A 16,378-nucleotide genomic window follows, 5' to 3' on the forward strand; every position below is an offset into this window, starting at 1 on the left:
TGTGGGGTAGACTTAAGTGACCTGCTCCTAACCATTCTTCCACCATTTGTTGCCTTATGCTCAACAAATCATTGCTTAAGGTTCAGATTCGGTACAATATAAAAAGGAGCTTATAAAGAATATTAGACACAATGTTCTTGGCATTCAAGTGGATTTGGGGGAATATATACCTCTCTGCAGTTTCTTGGCTCTGTTACTCTGTAAATTAATTAAACAAGGAGGCCATTAGACTGAGGTGGCTCTAATGCCAAGCTGTTTGAGTTTGGTTTGGTGACACATCAAAATCTAAGGCTATAAATACCTCAAGGTTAGGAGACTGAAACCTAAGGACAACTAACTGATCACAAGCAGCACCAGGTTTCAAGCTATAGCCAATCAATAATTTCCTTACTTTGCTTGTCTTTTCTCTATATAAGTTTTTCCCCAGCTCAAATATATTCTTAAAATTTTAAAATGTCTCAGTTATCTGTTAACATCTATGAGTCATCCCTCATTCTTCCTCTTCTCTTCTGAGTCGTTGTGGAGTGACTGGTTCAGGCTGTGTTTTCCCAGGCTCCCATGTCAGCTAATTCATTCATTCATTGAGAAGCACTGGCAGAAAATGAGAGACCAGGGGCATGGGAGAGGCCGGGTGTCTCTCCACTCTTGTCTCTGCACTGGTCCCCCTCTTTGGCTGTGACTACATCTCCTATGGAGATCAATCCGTTGGTCCTGGTAACGCCAATTCTTCCCACTGACTTCAGCTGGTTCTCATCTCTGGGTGCCTCTGCTCAGCTTCTTAGAGTTCTGTAACGTGTGTAACAAATTTGGGGGATTTAATTTCCTTTAAATGCTTTGAGGGGGTTTATGTTTCCTTGGTTGTGCCTTCACTGATTCAACCATCTTCCTTTTCAGATTTTCTAGTATTAAAATGTTTTAATATTTCTGATTAAATCATTCTGTCACATTGGTATTAGTTAGTTGAACACAAATATAATTAAATAGCCAATATATACAATCTAACCATCACGCTAAACAGATTTTGCTACTAGTAAGTGGTGGTGGTGGTTTAGTTGCTAAGTTGTACCTGACTATTTTGACCCCATGGACTGTAGTCTGCCAGGCTCCTCTGTCCATGGGATTTCCCAGGCAAGAATACTGGAGTGGATTGCCATTTCCTTCTCTAGGGGATCTTCCTGACCCAGGGATTAAGCCCATATCCTCTGCACTATAGGAAGCCTCCTGCATTGTAGGTGGATTCTTTACCACTGAGCCACCAGGACATCTAATAAGTACTCAAGGAGAAAAGATCCATCCATAGTGGCAGTGGTGTTAGGCTCCATCTTATCATAGTGACTAGAATAATTTCTGGCTCTAGGAAGTCCTCTGTAAATATTTGATTATGACCTTGTCTTATGCATCTTATCCACAGAACCTAATACAGTGTCCAGCTATCAAGAAGTATTTGTTGACATGAACTGAATTGACAATAATTCTACTAAACCTATTTATTTCATGCACGTTTACTAATGGGCAGGTGGAAATATTTGAGTACTGTTTCAAGTGGCTCATAATTAGTAAGAGCATCGGTTTTATTTTTTCCCCAATATACTACCTAAGCCATCATATTCATTTTCAGGGATTTTTATTTCAGCTATTGTTGCCAGGATAAAATTTCAATTTTCTATGATAATTATATTGGGTTGCAAAGAGAATTTAGGAACAAAAACTAGAAGATTTTCCTTTTCAGCAATCTACTTATGAAGTCAAAACACAAAGCCAGTGCATGCTTCAGGTAAAATTTAAAGGGGGTTAAGTGTGTCTTTTTTCTCTCCCTTTTTTCATCCCTTCATCCCAGTTGTCTTCTACTTTAGATCTCTCTCTCTCTCCAGGCACTCCCCCTCAGTCAAGATCTCACCTTCTTCTTGGGCTCATATACCCATTCTGGCCACACCTCTACTATCTTTGACTAACTCCCCAAAGCCTTCCATTGCCTGGGCTTTTCATTGTCATCATCTCTTATTCTGTTACTCTCTTCACCTGGGGGCAAGCTGTCAGCACCTCCTAAAAGGCCCATTCAATTAAAAACGGACAAGGCCATCCAAATTCTGTTTCAAATAATGAGTGCTTTTAAGCAGTTGCTGCTAAGTCACTTCAGTTGTGTCTGACTCTGTGTGACCCCATAGACGGCAGCCACCAGGCTCTCCGGTCCCTGGGATTTTCTAGGCAAGAACACTGGAGTGGGTTTGCCATTTCCTTCTCCAATGCATGAAAGTGAAAAGTGAAAGTGAAGTCACTCAGTCGTGTCCGACTCTTAGCGACCCCATGGACTGCAGCCCACCAGGCTCCTCCATCCATGGGATTTTCCAGGCAAAGTACTGGAGTGGGGTGCCATTGCCTTCTCCCGCTTTTAAGCAGTAGTCTCTGATAAAACTACCACCCCCCCACAACACACACAACTGGTTTCATCACCCACCCCTGAAGCTACTACTCTTGTCTCTGCCTTTCCCATCCTGAAAAGAACAGGAGAGATGCAAATGGACTGCATGAATGCAGAGTCTAGGCATAGAATTTATAATTTTGTCCTTGTCACTCGTCCTTCCAAATGTCTCACCTCCGATATTCACATAGAGCCAGCTGCTTCAAGTTGCAGACAGCATCATTTTTTTTTTAACTACAGTGCCAAGCAATCATGGTTTACAAACTAGTATGAAGTATACAAACTCACCTTACTTAGCTAAATCGGCTAAGTTACAACGCTCCAGACTCAGCGTATTAAGTTAAAGATTGCTTAAAGCTCTGTGCCAACTCGTCAAAGCCTTCCCTATTTCACTTTCTAGACAGGGCAGCAGATTTTTGTAACCAAATGATTTGGATTGTTCTCTTTACTTCTCAGTACAACCTTAATTTCTCTCTACCAATATTAAACCATCTACTTTATTTTTAATAATGAGAATCTCTGGTTCTTCAGAATACTAGGAAACTGAGAGCTAGGGGAAATATAGTTTCCTTCTACATATGCGCATATGGGCATCTCTTGAGCACTAGTATAAGCTTGTGTGTGTGCTAAGTTGCTTCAATCGTATCTAATTCTTTGCAACCCCATGGACTGTAAACTGCCAGGCTCCTCTCCAGGCAAGAATTCCGGAGTGGGTTGCTAGTCCCTTTTCCAGGGGATCTTCCTGACCCAGGGATCAAAGCAGCAACTCTTACATCTCTTGCATTGGCAGGTGGGTTCTTTATTACTAGAGGCACCTGGGTAGCCCAAGTACAAGACCCAGAACTTTTTCTCAAGTAGATGCAGTCTAGTGGGCAGACATAGGCTTGGCCAGCTTTATTATAAGATGATGCATGCTCTTGTTTTAATATATATATAGATGGATAAATAGAAGTATAGCTATATTTTTGTATGTATTTACCCATCTCTAACTGCTTAGGAAGTAATTAATTCTTCCTAGAGAATTACAGGAAGATGGCATTGAAACTAGGACATGAAAAATAAATTAAATTTCACCATCAGAAAAAGGAGGAGGTTATTATACAAATAGGAACACTGTGAAAAATAGCATGGAGATACAGACAAAAATGACTTATGCAGGTGAGCAGAAGCCATCCGGTATGGGTGAAATGCAAGTCAGGAATGAAAGAATGAGAAAAGATGATGCTGAAAAGGTAAGAGTGGGGAATAAAATGTTTAAAAAACTGCACAGACTTCCTTCGTAAGCATTTCCATGAGACTAAATTCAGGGAGATAAGATGGGAATTCGTTACTATTCATAGGGAGATTTGATGACAATTGTGGCTGTGGGCTAAAAAGGAAAAAAAGGAAAAAAAATACATGATATTTTTCTGGGAGATAAAGGCTCCAAATGTTAGGGACCAATGTGTTTTGCAGTTTAAAGCAGAAGAATGAGAACCTCAAAACGCCTCCACAGTTTCAAGTTTTAGTGGCTCGCTGAGAGTGTTATCAAATTGGACTGCGTACTCTGGCCAAAAGGACGCTATATGGGTGGGGTAATGTTCAGATGTGCTATTTAGAGAAGTTTCCACCAAGATGTTCGAAATCCGGGTGGAAATTTCTCTTAGAAAATCAAAGCTTACTAGAAATTACTGTTGAGATGTATGCTAGTGAGTCATCCATGCTTTTCCAGGGTTAAAGCCATAGGAAGTGTGGAGCTGAGTGGGAAGAGGGCTGAGCAGGGAATCTTGGGGAACATTTACTTTTAGAGATACATGGTTAACTCGTTCTTTAAAACTTCAAACTCAACTCAATTGCCAGTTGTTTCAAGATGCCTTCCTTGATGCTCAATCCCACAGGTTGTATGTCCTTTCTCTCTGCCTCCAAGCACACCCCATTTGCACTACCATGACACAGAACTTGCTATATTATGTTAATTTATTTGCATTTATTGTATCCCCATAGACATAAAGCTGGGACTGTGTCTTCACAATGTTGTAGTCTCAGAACATACTACAATTCTCAGCATAGGGTGGAAATGCAATGCATGTCTACTAGAATAAATGAATAAGGAAATCACTGAATGAACATACAGAATGAAGAACAGTGAGAAAGAGAATTAACAGAAAGATGAGTTGCAAGCAAGTCAAAGTTTCAAGAAGGCTAATAGGGTGCAATGCTGTAGAACAATCAAGGAGAGTGAGATCAGGAGAAGGACTTGATCTACTTAGGCCAGTAATATTCTGGATATTTGGATTTTGGATATCCAATAATACATTAGATGTTTGTTTTCTTTTTTAAGAAAATTATTTCAGGGAGCAGGGATCAGAATTCCATTTTTTGAGGTATGTATGGAAGGGAGGAAGTGGTTCCAGCAACCACTGACTCTTCTCAGATAAATCTGGAGAACTAAGGGAAAGTGAGATGTTGATGGTGGGTGACAAGGATTATACTTTTAGAAGGAGGAATTGGGAAAAGATAAAGATTGCCATGAGAGGGAACCTGAAAAGTTGTGTATAAGGAACCAGAAGTGAGGGATATGGTAACAGAATAATCAAGAATAATGAGAAAGACATCTTTTATTTTTACTATAGTTCACAATCTCACTTTCTGTCTCTGTCTCTCTCTCTCTCTCTCACACACACACAGAGCTAAAGGCATAGTAGGTATTTTCTAACCGTTTATTGCTCAATGAATGAGAGGCTTAACACTTATTAAATGCCAGGTATTTATTATGAGAGTGAGTATCCTTTTCTCCTGATACTCTTGACATTTTGGGAAGCCTCAACCATGCTGCTGGGAGAAGGGAAATATTCATAGTTATATACAGGGACTTCAGTAAAGGATATTATAAAAACTATCTCTGGGAAGCTGTAAGAGGGGGTTTTTCAGCCATGTGCTCAAGCTAAGCACAGCATTATCTGGGTATCGTTCCCGTAAGTACAGAAATGTGGAATGTGCTATCCCCAATTAAGAGTCTGATGCATCCTATCTGGTTTCCTAATGACAGTGGATTTTTCTGAGGAAAATGATTGTGACACTCTCATCTATTGCACACTGTGGTTTATTGAAGACCAAGTCCAGGTTTCTGATCCTGTTTCTCTGTAGCTGCAGGACAACCAGCTCATGACCCCAAACAGAGGACGGAACCACATTGGCTTCAAATGTTATTTGTCGTGAAATCACTCAGTCCCCTTTAAAATCTGCCAGAACACTTTATTCCATGGCCTTCTGAAGCAAATTCAACAGGTTAACTCTATATCTTGTGAAAAGTGTTCATCTGTTCTAAATTTACCACCTGCTAATGCTGTGGAGTGACCCTTTGTTCTACTGTGAAGCATCTGAAGAAAAGAAAGTCAGTAGCACAGCTCAGGTGAAGAATAATACTGCTGTGTTTTCCCTTGTCTTGTTCCTCTTCTATTTGTAGGTAAATAAGCATCCAAGCTCCTGTCTATAAAATTCAGTCCAAGCTCCCACCACCTTGTCAAACTCTTCAAGGGAAACATTATTGCCTTAATTGCTTAAACCCAATTTGCATAATATGGAGTTCTGACAGCCACAAAACAGGGATGCAAAAAGGAGATTAACAAGTGAGGTGCACGCTCAGCCAAGCCTGTGCAGTTTGGAATCGAGAGCAGAGAAGAATGCATCGGATGGGTGGGTTGCCTGTTTCATCTACTCCCTGGCCCTCCCCGCTGCACCTCCTTCTTTCCATCCCACCTTTGGGTTTGTTTGTTTTTCATTTGCATGCATTGGCTCCTAGCTTGTGCCTAGACTGTTAATAGACGTTCCCAGCAGAGCCTCCTCAAGTCCTGGTAAAGCTCAGGCAGCACCAAACAGTGCAGTTTTAAAAGCAGGCTGGCCTCTTTACAGCAAGCTCATCCAAACAATCAAAATATTAACACTTCCTGGGAAGGCAGGGACTGTGTCTTTTCTCATTTTTTGTGTGTGTTAGTGTCTTTTCAGATGACTAAATTGCTTTTTCTTTGGAAGAGTCATGGATGGTCAACTCCTCTCTGTGGTTCCCATCAGGATGCTCCTCTGCATGCCCCCAGCCCCCACGGCAGAAGTCTGTCTGTGCCAATCTCTTCTCGGTGCATTTTGGGGGCTTCCTGTTGTCTACAGGCTAACAGACCCTTAAAATGGCTTCCAATCTAGATCCAGTCACTCTGCATTACTTTTGAAAAAGGAAAATGTTCCATCGACTAAGGCACATGCCCAGGAGATACAGCAATCAAATGCTCCTTTATTGCACTCATCTAACCAGCTGGAACTGCTAACACACCATGAACACTGAGACTCCACCAATCTCAAGAGCTTTATCAGACCAAACTGAAGACTCATTCCTGACCAATGAAAAGTAGGGCTTATTTTAATCAAATGTGTAGACACCAATGGACTCATTCCAGGGTCCTAGATTTTCATTCTCAATTAGCATCACCTTGTCTCATTGGAAAAGACTCTGATGCTGGGAGGGATTGGGGGCAGGAGGAGAAGGAGACGACAGAGGATGAGATGGCTGGATGGCATCACTGACTCGATGGACGTGAGTTTGAGTGAACTCCGGGAGTTGGTGATGGACAGGGAGGCCTGGCGTGCTGCAATTCATGGGGTCACAAAGAGTCGGACACGACTGAGTGACTGAACTGAACTGAACTGTCTCTTTGTATGCTCGGTTGTTCAGTTGTGTCTGGCTCTTTGAGACCCCATGAACTGTAGCCCACCAGGCTCCTATATCCATGGGATTCTCTAGGCAAGAATACTGGAGTGGGTTGCCATTTCCTTCCCCAGGGGATCTTCCCAATGCAGGAATCAAACCCAGGTCTCTTGCACTGCAGGCAGATTCTTTACTTTCTGAGCCACCAAGGAAGTCCCCTCAATTAGCATAAACACCATGAATTCTCATCTTCTGTTATTTATAAACATTTTATATTTCCCTTCAGTGAACTTCTCAGTGATTCTCTTCACTGGTGTTGGCTAGCAAATCAAACTCACCTCCTCCCCTGAGGCCTTTGATTATTCCCTGTCTCAGAAGGTAAAGAATCTGCCTGCAATTTGGAAGCCCCAGTTTCTATCCCTGGGTCAGGAAGATCCCCTGGAGAAGGGAATGACAACCCACTCCAGTATTCTTGCCTTGAGAACTCCATGGACAGAGGAATCTGGTAGTCCATGGGGTTGTAAAGAGTTGGACACGACTGAGTGACTAACACTTTCAACACTAATATGTGGAATTATGTGTTGGTCCTGGCCTCCATCTCTATATTATTGTACATATCACTTCAGCCAAGACTACCCTGGTCCCACCCATCCACATCCTTTTCTTGACCCATTTCTACCCATACTGAATAGTTCCAATGACTAGTTCCAATGATTCCTGCTCCAGGATAGCCTTTCCTACACCCAAATAAACTCCCTAATGTGCTGCTACTTTGGCTTCCTGCCCTGGAAGTCCTCATCTCTTTGCAAGTTAAGCATCCAAGCCCCAGTCACTGTTTGCAAACATCACTAAAGTTACCTGAGGAGAAATATAGAAGTGTGTTTTTTGTGAAGTATACAAACACAATTGATTTTTGTATTCAACCATTTTTATATTTTATAGTTCTCATAGTATATAAATCCTCTTATTTTATGTAGACAATCATATTTTCTTCAAATAATAAAAGCTTTATTTCTCTTTCCAATCTTCATGCCTTTTATTCTCTTTTTTGCCTTCCTGTACAAATTATGAGGCTTTTAATGTGAAATTGGGTTATGAGGAATCTTCATCTCATTACTGGCTTTCAAGGCAATGCTTCACCATTATACAGTTTCCTATATTTTTAGTGATTTCCTTTATGAGGTTAAAAAGTTCCTTTTAATTCTAATTTACAAAATGTATTATGAATGTATATAAAATCGATCAATTTTTTCTCAATTATTTTTATATAAATGCCTCTTTAAATTCTACTCTTTTTAGAAGCATGTATACTTTTATTTGTTTTTCCCCATACATATAGTTTTCCATTTTTTTTCATACATGTGGGATTATTTAAGGCAGTAAGCTTCAAACTGAGCTGTCTTTGGCATCCACTGAGGCTTCAGTGTGTGTATATGTTCTAATGTGTTTCAGGGAAGGGGACTTTAATTTTGGAGAACTAATAAGAGTTTAGTTGGAGTCCAAAGGAAAGAAAATGGGATCAATGAACTGGTATTTAGTTCTTAGTCTAGAGTCTCAAACTGAACAGATAGATCTGGGGATTTTACTTTTGACTACTCACTTAACAGGAAATTATTTAGAAATAAATACTATGTATCTAGCTTCAGTGTCCCATGTTTTATGTGATGATGTTGATGGTGATCATTATCATCTGTAAACATAAATACATGGTTTACATCAGTAGTACAGAAAACTTCTAATAGTGAATGACTGAATGAAAAATCCAAGATGGATGATCAAAAAGCAATAATCAAGCTTATATTAAGCTAGACTGACTTTAAACTCTGCCAACCCCAAAACATGGGGAAGCCAAGGGCTCTTAGGGTACTTAAAATAAATACTGAGAATCCGAGAAGAGGATAATGTGGGCTGATTCATTATTCACAGATTAAATATGGTAGTGGGCAGTGATGTGCTGACTTTATGTGTATGTGATTGACTTCTTATTAGATGTTCCAGATTTGAGTCCTGGATTTACAAGAACTAGTCACTTTAGAAACAATGACAAGTAATTTGGGGTCTGAATTTATCTAATTTATCTTGAAGGAAGAGGTCCATCTCTCTCTTTGTTTAATGAGGATTCTCCCATCTATCAGCCCTTATTTTCAGACATAAACAAAATGTGCAGATAAGGATAGAGAGACCACAGCAGGAAACCTTGGTGTTACATGTTAAAAGTTTTTGTCAGTATTCTGATTGTGCTTCCTCACATGTAATAGAAGACAGAAGTCAAGTTACAATTGGATTCTGTGATAAAGACTATGAAAAGAATGCCAAAGAAGCAGACTTTTACCCAATCCAGTGACGCAGGATTTTATTGCTTGACACAGTTTGTTGAGCAGCCATGAGGCAATTCACAGTCTAGTACTTCTGAGAAATAATGAACCGTGTGTGCTGTGATATCAAATAAATGGAAGTTGGAATTGAAAGAATGCTTATGATCAGTCAATCGGAAAGATGCACAAAGTTCAGTTTTAGGTGCAAAATGATTCAGGAGTGATGACAAAGTTACCTTTGAGCAAATTTTAAAGATGTGAAAGATGAAGGTTTTCTTTCCATTTATGGTAATACCATAATATTTCCTGATAAACATCAGAACAGAAGGAAAAGCCAATTTTAAACAGCATAGAGGAGGAAGTAATTGAGAAACTAATCCATCCAGACTGACAGTTTTTTAAGCATATTCACTATGCAATTTCACTTTTACCATTTACCCTATTAAGGCAGAGATTTAATTTAGAGAATTTTGTTTAGAGACAAAATAAAACTTCAAAGAAACTACAGAAGTAAAATTAACTTCAAAGACACCCTTCTGAGTTGATTAGATACAACAAATGTTTACTTAAGCATTTAATAACCATCTAACTAATGTTTAAAGCTTATAAAAGTCATGCAAACAGGCTTTGGAGTTGCAAGTTTCTGTAAGTGCTAGTTCCATGTAGCACTCTTCCCTTTTCATCAGTTGGATGGGTGCAACTGCAGGCAGATACACTGGGGAGGAGCACTTTGCAGAGAACCTGACTAATTTGTTCCTTTAAGCACCAAATACTGTTGCTTTCATGAGCAAATAATGAACCTGTGTGAAAATGTGAAGATTTCAAGTCTCATCAGTAAGCCAGGAGTACTAGGAGAATTGTCAGTGTATCACTTTGCAATTTGTACATTTTAAACCGTGTACCTTGGGGTGCACAGTTTAAACCATGCCACCTTGGGGCTTCCCAGGCGACATAGTGGTAAAGAAGCTGCTGGCCAATATAGGAGATGTGGGTTCCAGTGTTCTTGCTTGGAGAATCCCATGGACAGAGGAGCCTGGCGGGCTACAGTCCATGGGGTTGCAAAGAGTCAGACATGACTGAGCACACACAAACACACAAACTATATTCACAGATTCTGAAGGTTCACTGTCTTTTGCCAATTCTCTTTTTAGAGGAACTATGGGACATTAATTTTAAAGCACAGAACCTTCATGCTGAAAAAGGACAATGTTAAAATTACTGATAGATCTAAGACTGTAAATTTTAAACATGAACCTATTACTAAACTCTTAATAGAATCAGTGGCAAATTATTATTCTGAACAGCCAAATGTACTGTTATAAAAAAGGTAAAAAATAAAGCAACAAACCCTCAAGTAAATAATTCTGAGAGGTTGTTGTTCAGTCGCTCAGTCATGTCGGATTCTTTGTGACCCCATGAACTATGGCACACCAGGCTTCCCTGTCCTTCACTGTCTCCTGGGGTTTGCTCAAACTCATGTCCATTGAGTCAGTGATGCCATCCAACCATCTCATCCTCTGCTCCCTCCTTCTCCTTTTGCCCTCAATCTTTCCAAGCATCAGGGGCTTTTCCAATTCTGAGGGGTGACCCTCATCAGTTGTGGGATGTTCTCCAAGATCTATTCTCCCTTTCATTGGCAATGGAATATAAGCTGGTCCCTGGCCACTCAAGGAAGTCTCTGCTCCCTAGTCTTCCTTACAGTCAGTGCAACCATGAGACTAAATTCTGGTTAAGGCAATGTGAGTGAAGGTGATACATGCAACTTCCAAGTTTGCACTTTAAATTATTGATCATGCACTGCTTTGCACCTTGCCAAGAGCCTACTGTTGCAAGAAGGTGAGAAAAGGAAATGTTTCCTGGGCCAGACACAGAAGCCATTTATTAAACATGCAAAACCACCCTCATCAAGACGGCCTGCTTCTGAGCTATTACCCAAGAGAGGAATGACTTTCTTTTACATTTCCGCCACTGTCTTTTGTTTGTTTGCTTGTTGATCTTTTTCCCTAGTACATTTGCTACAGATTCTTAGCCTAAACCCTAACCAATTCAGGTACCAACCAACTAGAGAGGTGAGTTTAATTTGAGGACACTTTGAGCTGACTTTGAGGGAGATACAGATGTAGATTGTCCAGTATGGATGTGCAATGATACATCAGTCAGGAGAAACCATGGTAGGTGGGGACAACTGAATGGATTAAAGCAAAAATAATTCACTATGAAAGTGATAAATAGCAACTGAGATGTTCTTCAGTTGGTGAAAGGACAATTAACTGGAGTACATCTAGACAATGGAATATCATTTGACATTAATGGGAAATGAGCTATGAAGTCATGAAAAGACATGGAATAACCTTAAATGTGCATTACTAAGTGAAAGAAATCAATGTGAAAAGGCTATATACTATATGAATCCAACTATATAATAATCTGGAAAAATAAGAAGCCTCCAACTTTAAGGTACTCTTATGGCAGAAAGCAAAGAAGAACTGAAGAGCCTCTTGATGAAAGGGAAAGTGAAGAGTGAAAAAGTTGGCTTAAAACTCAACATTCAGAAAACTAAGATCAAGGCATCTGGTCCCATCACTTCATGGCAAATAGATGGGGAGACAGTGGAAATACTAACAGACTTTATTTTCTTGGGATCCAAAATCAAATAATGACTGCAGCCATGAAATTAAAAGACACTTCTTGCTCCTTGGAAGAAAAGTTATGACCAACCTAGACAGCATGTTAAAAAGTAGACATCACTTTGCTAACAAAGGTCCATCTAGTCAAAGCTATGGTTTTTCCAGTAGTCATGTATGGATACAAGAGTTGGACTATAAAGGAAGCTGAGCGCTGAAGAATTGATGCTTTTGAACTGTGGTGTTGGAGAAGACTCTCAAGAGTCCTTTGGACTGCAAGGAGATCCAATCAGTCCATGCTAAAGGAAATCAGTCCTGAATATTCATTGGAAGGACTGATGTTAAAGCTGACACTCCAATACTTTGGCCACCTGATGCAAAAAACTGACTCATTTGAAAAAACCCTGATGCTGGGAAAGATTGAAGGCAGGAGGAGAAGGGGATGACAGAGGATGAGATGGTTGGATGGCATCACTGACACAATGGACATGAGTTCTAGTAAATTCTGAGAGTTGGCGATGGACAGGGAGGCCTGGCATGCTGCAGTCCATGGGGTCACAAAGAGTCAGACACGACTAAGCAACTGAACTGAACTGAAGGCAGCGAAAATAGTTTGTATACTATAATGATGGATACATGTCATTGCACATTTGTCTAAACTAATAGAAAGTATACCAAGAATGAACCTTAAGGTAAACTATGGACTTTGGGTGATTATGTATCAAGGTAGGCTCAACAACTGTAACAAAAGTGCCACTCTAGTAGAGGATGTTGATAATGGGGAAGCCATTCATGTGTGGGGACAAGAGGTACTTGGGAAATCTCTGTGCCTCTCAATTTTGCTGTCAACTTAAAACTTCTAGGAAAGTCTTGAAAAGCTCCAATGTTAGTGATTTTTATATGTAAAATCCACCTCAATAAATCTGTTTATAAAAACAAACAAAAAGTGTAAAAGAAAGAAAATGGTGAATAACAAGATTCATATATGGAAGAATCACAATCATTTAGCATTGCAGATAATCCAAGAGGTCATGCAGTCTATTTGCCTTCTCTATAACTGAATACATCCTACAAAATGTGAAGTACGTTTTCAGGCACTCGCTTCTGCTACAGGAAAGTCACTGTCTCACAAAGGTGTGCATCACTTTTTATAGAGATCAAACATGAGTGGTTTCTTCCTTAGATGGATCTGAAATCCAACTAACCCTAGTCTCCCGTCAGTGGTTTAAGTGTTATTCTTGCAAGTGACAAAAAAAAAAAAGTTTACTCCTCCTATTACGTAACATTCCTTTAACTCTTAGTTTGTCCTGTTTTCCTTTAGTGTTTCTGTTTTCAAATGAACTCCCTCAGGGTTTTTAATTTGGCTCTTACCTCTCATGACATCCAGGCCCACTGCCATCTGGGTCACCCTGTAATGAGTCTTCTTCAGTTTGTTGATGTTCCTTAAATGTGCCCAGAATTGAATGTGCTACTCTAGGTATGCCCTGATGAGGACAGGGATGAAAAGCGACATTCACTGCCCTTGTTTTGGGCACTGTACATCTTGTAATAGGGCACATGATCAAATTATCTTTTTCTTATTTTTTTTCTGATAGCCCTGCTTTATTATCTGAAACCAATTACTCTTCCATCTTTTCTGAGATGGCATGAACGTGGGAGAATCTAGAAGCAGGGAAACAGAAAAGATGTGTGTAATAATCTAATGATGAGATGATATACTAGAGACACGAGGCATTGTTTAGAGAAAAAATAATAGGCATAATAACGAATTAGCTGTGAATAGTAAAAAAAAAAAAAAAAAAAAAAGGAGGGAGGAGGCAACCACACTGAAATAACTACTAGTTTAAAGCAAGAGATTTAGGAAGGAGGAGTTTGGGAAGGAGCTATTAGAAAGAAGTGAAGAAAGGGCTTCATTGATGGCTCAGTGGTAAACAATTCACCTGTCAATGCAGGAAACGTGGGTTCAAGCCCTGATTCAGGAAGACCCCACATGTCATAGTGGAACAACTAAGCCTGTGCACCACAACTATTGAGCCTGTGCTCTAGAGCCCGGCAGCCGCAACTACTGAAGCTTGCCCCTTAGAGCCCATTTGTAGAAAAGGAAACCGTTGCAGTGAGAAGCCTGGGCACTGCAACTAGAAAGTAGCCCCCACTTGCTGCAACTAGAGAAAAGCTTGCACAACAATGAAAACCCAGCCCAGACAAAAATAAGTAAATAGATTTTAAAAATCAATTTAAAAAGGAAAGAGGTGAAGAAGATTCTTTCAGTTCTGCTGAAAAGTTCACAGCTAGCTTTGCTTTTCATGATGGAGAAAGGAGGAAAATAAGCTACTTTGGAAATAGATCTTGTTCGGATGCAAAATGGGACAGGGAGAGGAACGCTTGCTCTTATGTACAACAGCACATGGAACCACGACGGGAGAAGAACAGATGGTTTGGTGGTTAAGATAAGCACTTAAAGTGAGGCTGTTCTTATCCTAAACTTATTCCAAACACCCAAGTTTCTTGAATCCGCAATATGACATTGGAAATATCACAATCAGGAAGCTTTCCGACTAGATTTCTGGCACTTCCTGAGGCAGTTGTATTCTCCAAGGACTGTTTTAATTAAGGCTCAGGAGATGAGTTCTCACTGCTGGTGGCTGTTGTGGTTTGAGCCCACACCTTCACCAAACAGATAAATTCATGCAGGTAATTGTGCCAAAACCCTTTACAATCAAGTCCCCGAGATTTATGGCTGTTTTTATCACCAAGCCTGTAAAGCTCCAGGAATTGTGCTTGAAAAAGCAAGGGCTTATCCTCCATGAAGTAAAGAAACTAAAGAAAGCATTTATGTTACAGAAGACTGACTAGTAAGTAGTACACAATAAAGTACTTTTAGCTTCAACGCCAGCTCTTTTAATAATGGATGACTTTGGGCAAGTTATTTGATCTTCTGAACTCTAGTTTTATGATTTGTTCATAAATGCATGCATTCTTGCACTCATTACTTCCAAATTAATTAAGTGCCTACTATGTTCTGCACAGATACTTACATAGTCTCTGCTCCAAGGAGTTTATATCTAGTGGGAAGAAGCCCAGTGGATTTCAGTTTTCTAGTCATTTGCTTTAAAATGATACCACATACAAAGCACTATGCTAAACATTTTATACAGTATTTGCTTATTTTGCACAAAAATTTTATGAGGATATTTGTATCTCCAATTACAAATGGGGCAACTGAGAATTAAAAAGTTTAAGTAATTCACCCAATTAATGATTTAAATCAAGTATTTCTAATCCTGGTGCTTTTGTTCCCAACCTCCATATCACACTACTCATATCTGCCCATGTGCTGCTATGGGGATGAGAGAGGACCATGGGAAACCCTAAAGGGTTTCCACCACAGGCCATAACCCAAAGGATAGTGAAATATTTAGTTCATAGGTTTGGAAGAGGCTTTTATTTCCACAGAGGTTCAGGTGAAAGGACAGCACAATTTTAAAATGGACACAAAGCAGTTCAAGTCTTAAAATCAATCAGCATGTGAAGACGCTACCGAACAATCTGCCAATGCAAGAAAGAATAGTGGATGTGGAACCTTTGGTCATGGTGCTCAGGAGTGGGAGGCAAGTGTGGGGATTTGGGGAGGGGATAGAGGAGAAGAGTGGGATCCATCCTTCCATATAGTCACCTTCCAAGAGCAAGAGGGCCATGAGATGGTGGAAAAAGCAGACTTATAGACTAGATTTAAAACTAATGCACTAGCCCCAAGCAGTGCATTAGTTTTAAATCTAGTCTATAAGTCTGCTTTTTCCACCATCTCATGGCCCTCTTGCTCTTGGAAGGTGACTATATGGAAGGATGGATCCCACTCTTCTAGTGCACTGGGACGACCCAGAGGGATGGTATGGGGAGGGAGGAGGGTCCAGGGTGGGGAACACATGTATACCTGTGGCAGATTCATTTTGATATTTGGCAAAACTAATACAATTATGTAAAGTTTAAAAATAAAATAAAATTAAAAAAAAAAAAACAAAACAAAAAATAAAACTAATGCAGACTAATGATGCAATCCATCCCAGGAGGAAATAACACGGACCACAGTCAACATATTACCTATGGAATGCAATGGATCTTAAAAGGGTTTATCTGATGAACTTTGTTTTAGAAAGTATAAAAAGAGTGGGTTTCTCCTAGTTATTTGTCACCAGAACATACTCACAGTTTCACTAATTTAAAATGCTTCTTGCCACCACTGCATCTCCCTTATCCCACTGTGTTCCCCACCTGCCAACAGTTTGACACAGATTTGATGAATTTGCTTCCCAATTTTACAGCACTGAGGTCTTCTCTGTACCCAGCA

The 16,378-nt window shown here is 39.9% G+C and overlaps 1 protein-coding gene and 1 long non-coding RNA gene across 3 annotated transcripts in view; one reads left to right on the forward strand and one right to left on the reverse strand.

The window, feature by feature from the left end:
- Positions 1 to 16,378, reverse strand: part of LSAMP (limbic system associated membrane protein) — a 701,079-nt gene that overhangs the window by 433,816 nt on the left and 250,885 nt on the right. The gene's annotated exons all lie outside the window — the stretch shown is intronic.
- On the forward strand, positions 2,229 to 7,119 carry LOC129643554 (uncharacterized). The gene is made up of 3 exons (XR_008710366.1): positions 2,229 to 3,651; positions 5,546 to 6,094; positions 6,393 to 7,119. It is a non-coding gene; the product is annotated as an uncharacterized LOC129643554 (long non-coding RNA).

Source organism: Bubalus kerabau, chromosome 2 (assembly GCF_029407905.1).
Source record: "Bubalus kerabau isolate K-KA32 ecotype Philippines breed swamp buffalo chromosome 2, PCC_UOA_SB_1v2, whole genome shotgun sequence".
In the NCBI taxonomy this organism is placed as follows: Eukaryota; Metazoa; Chordata; class Mammalia; order Artiodactyla; family Bovidae; genus Bubalus; species Bubalus kerabau.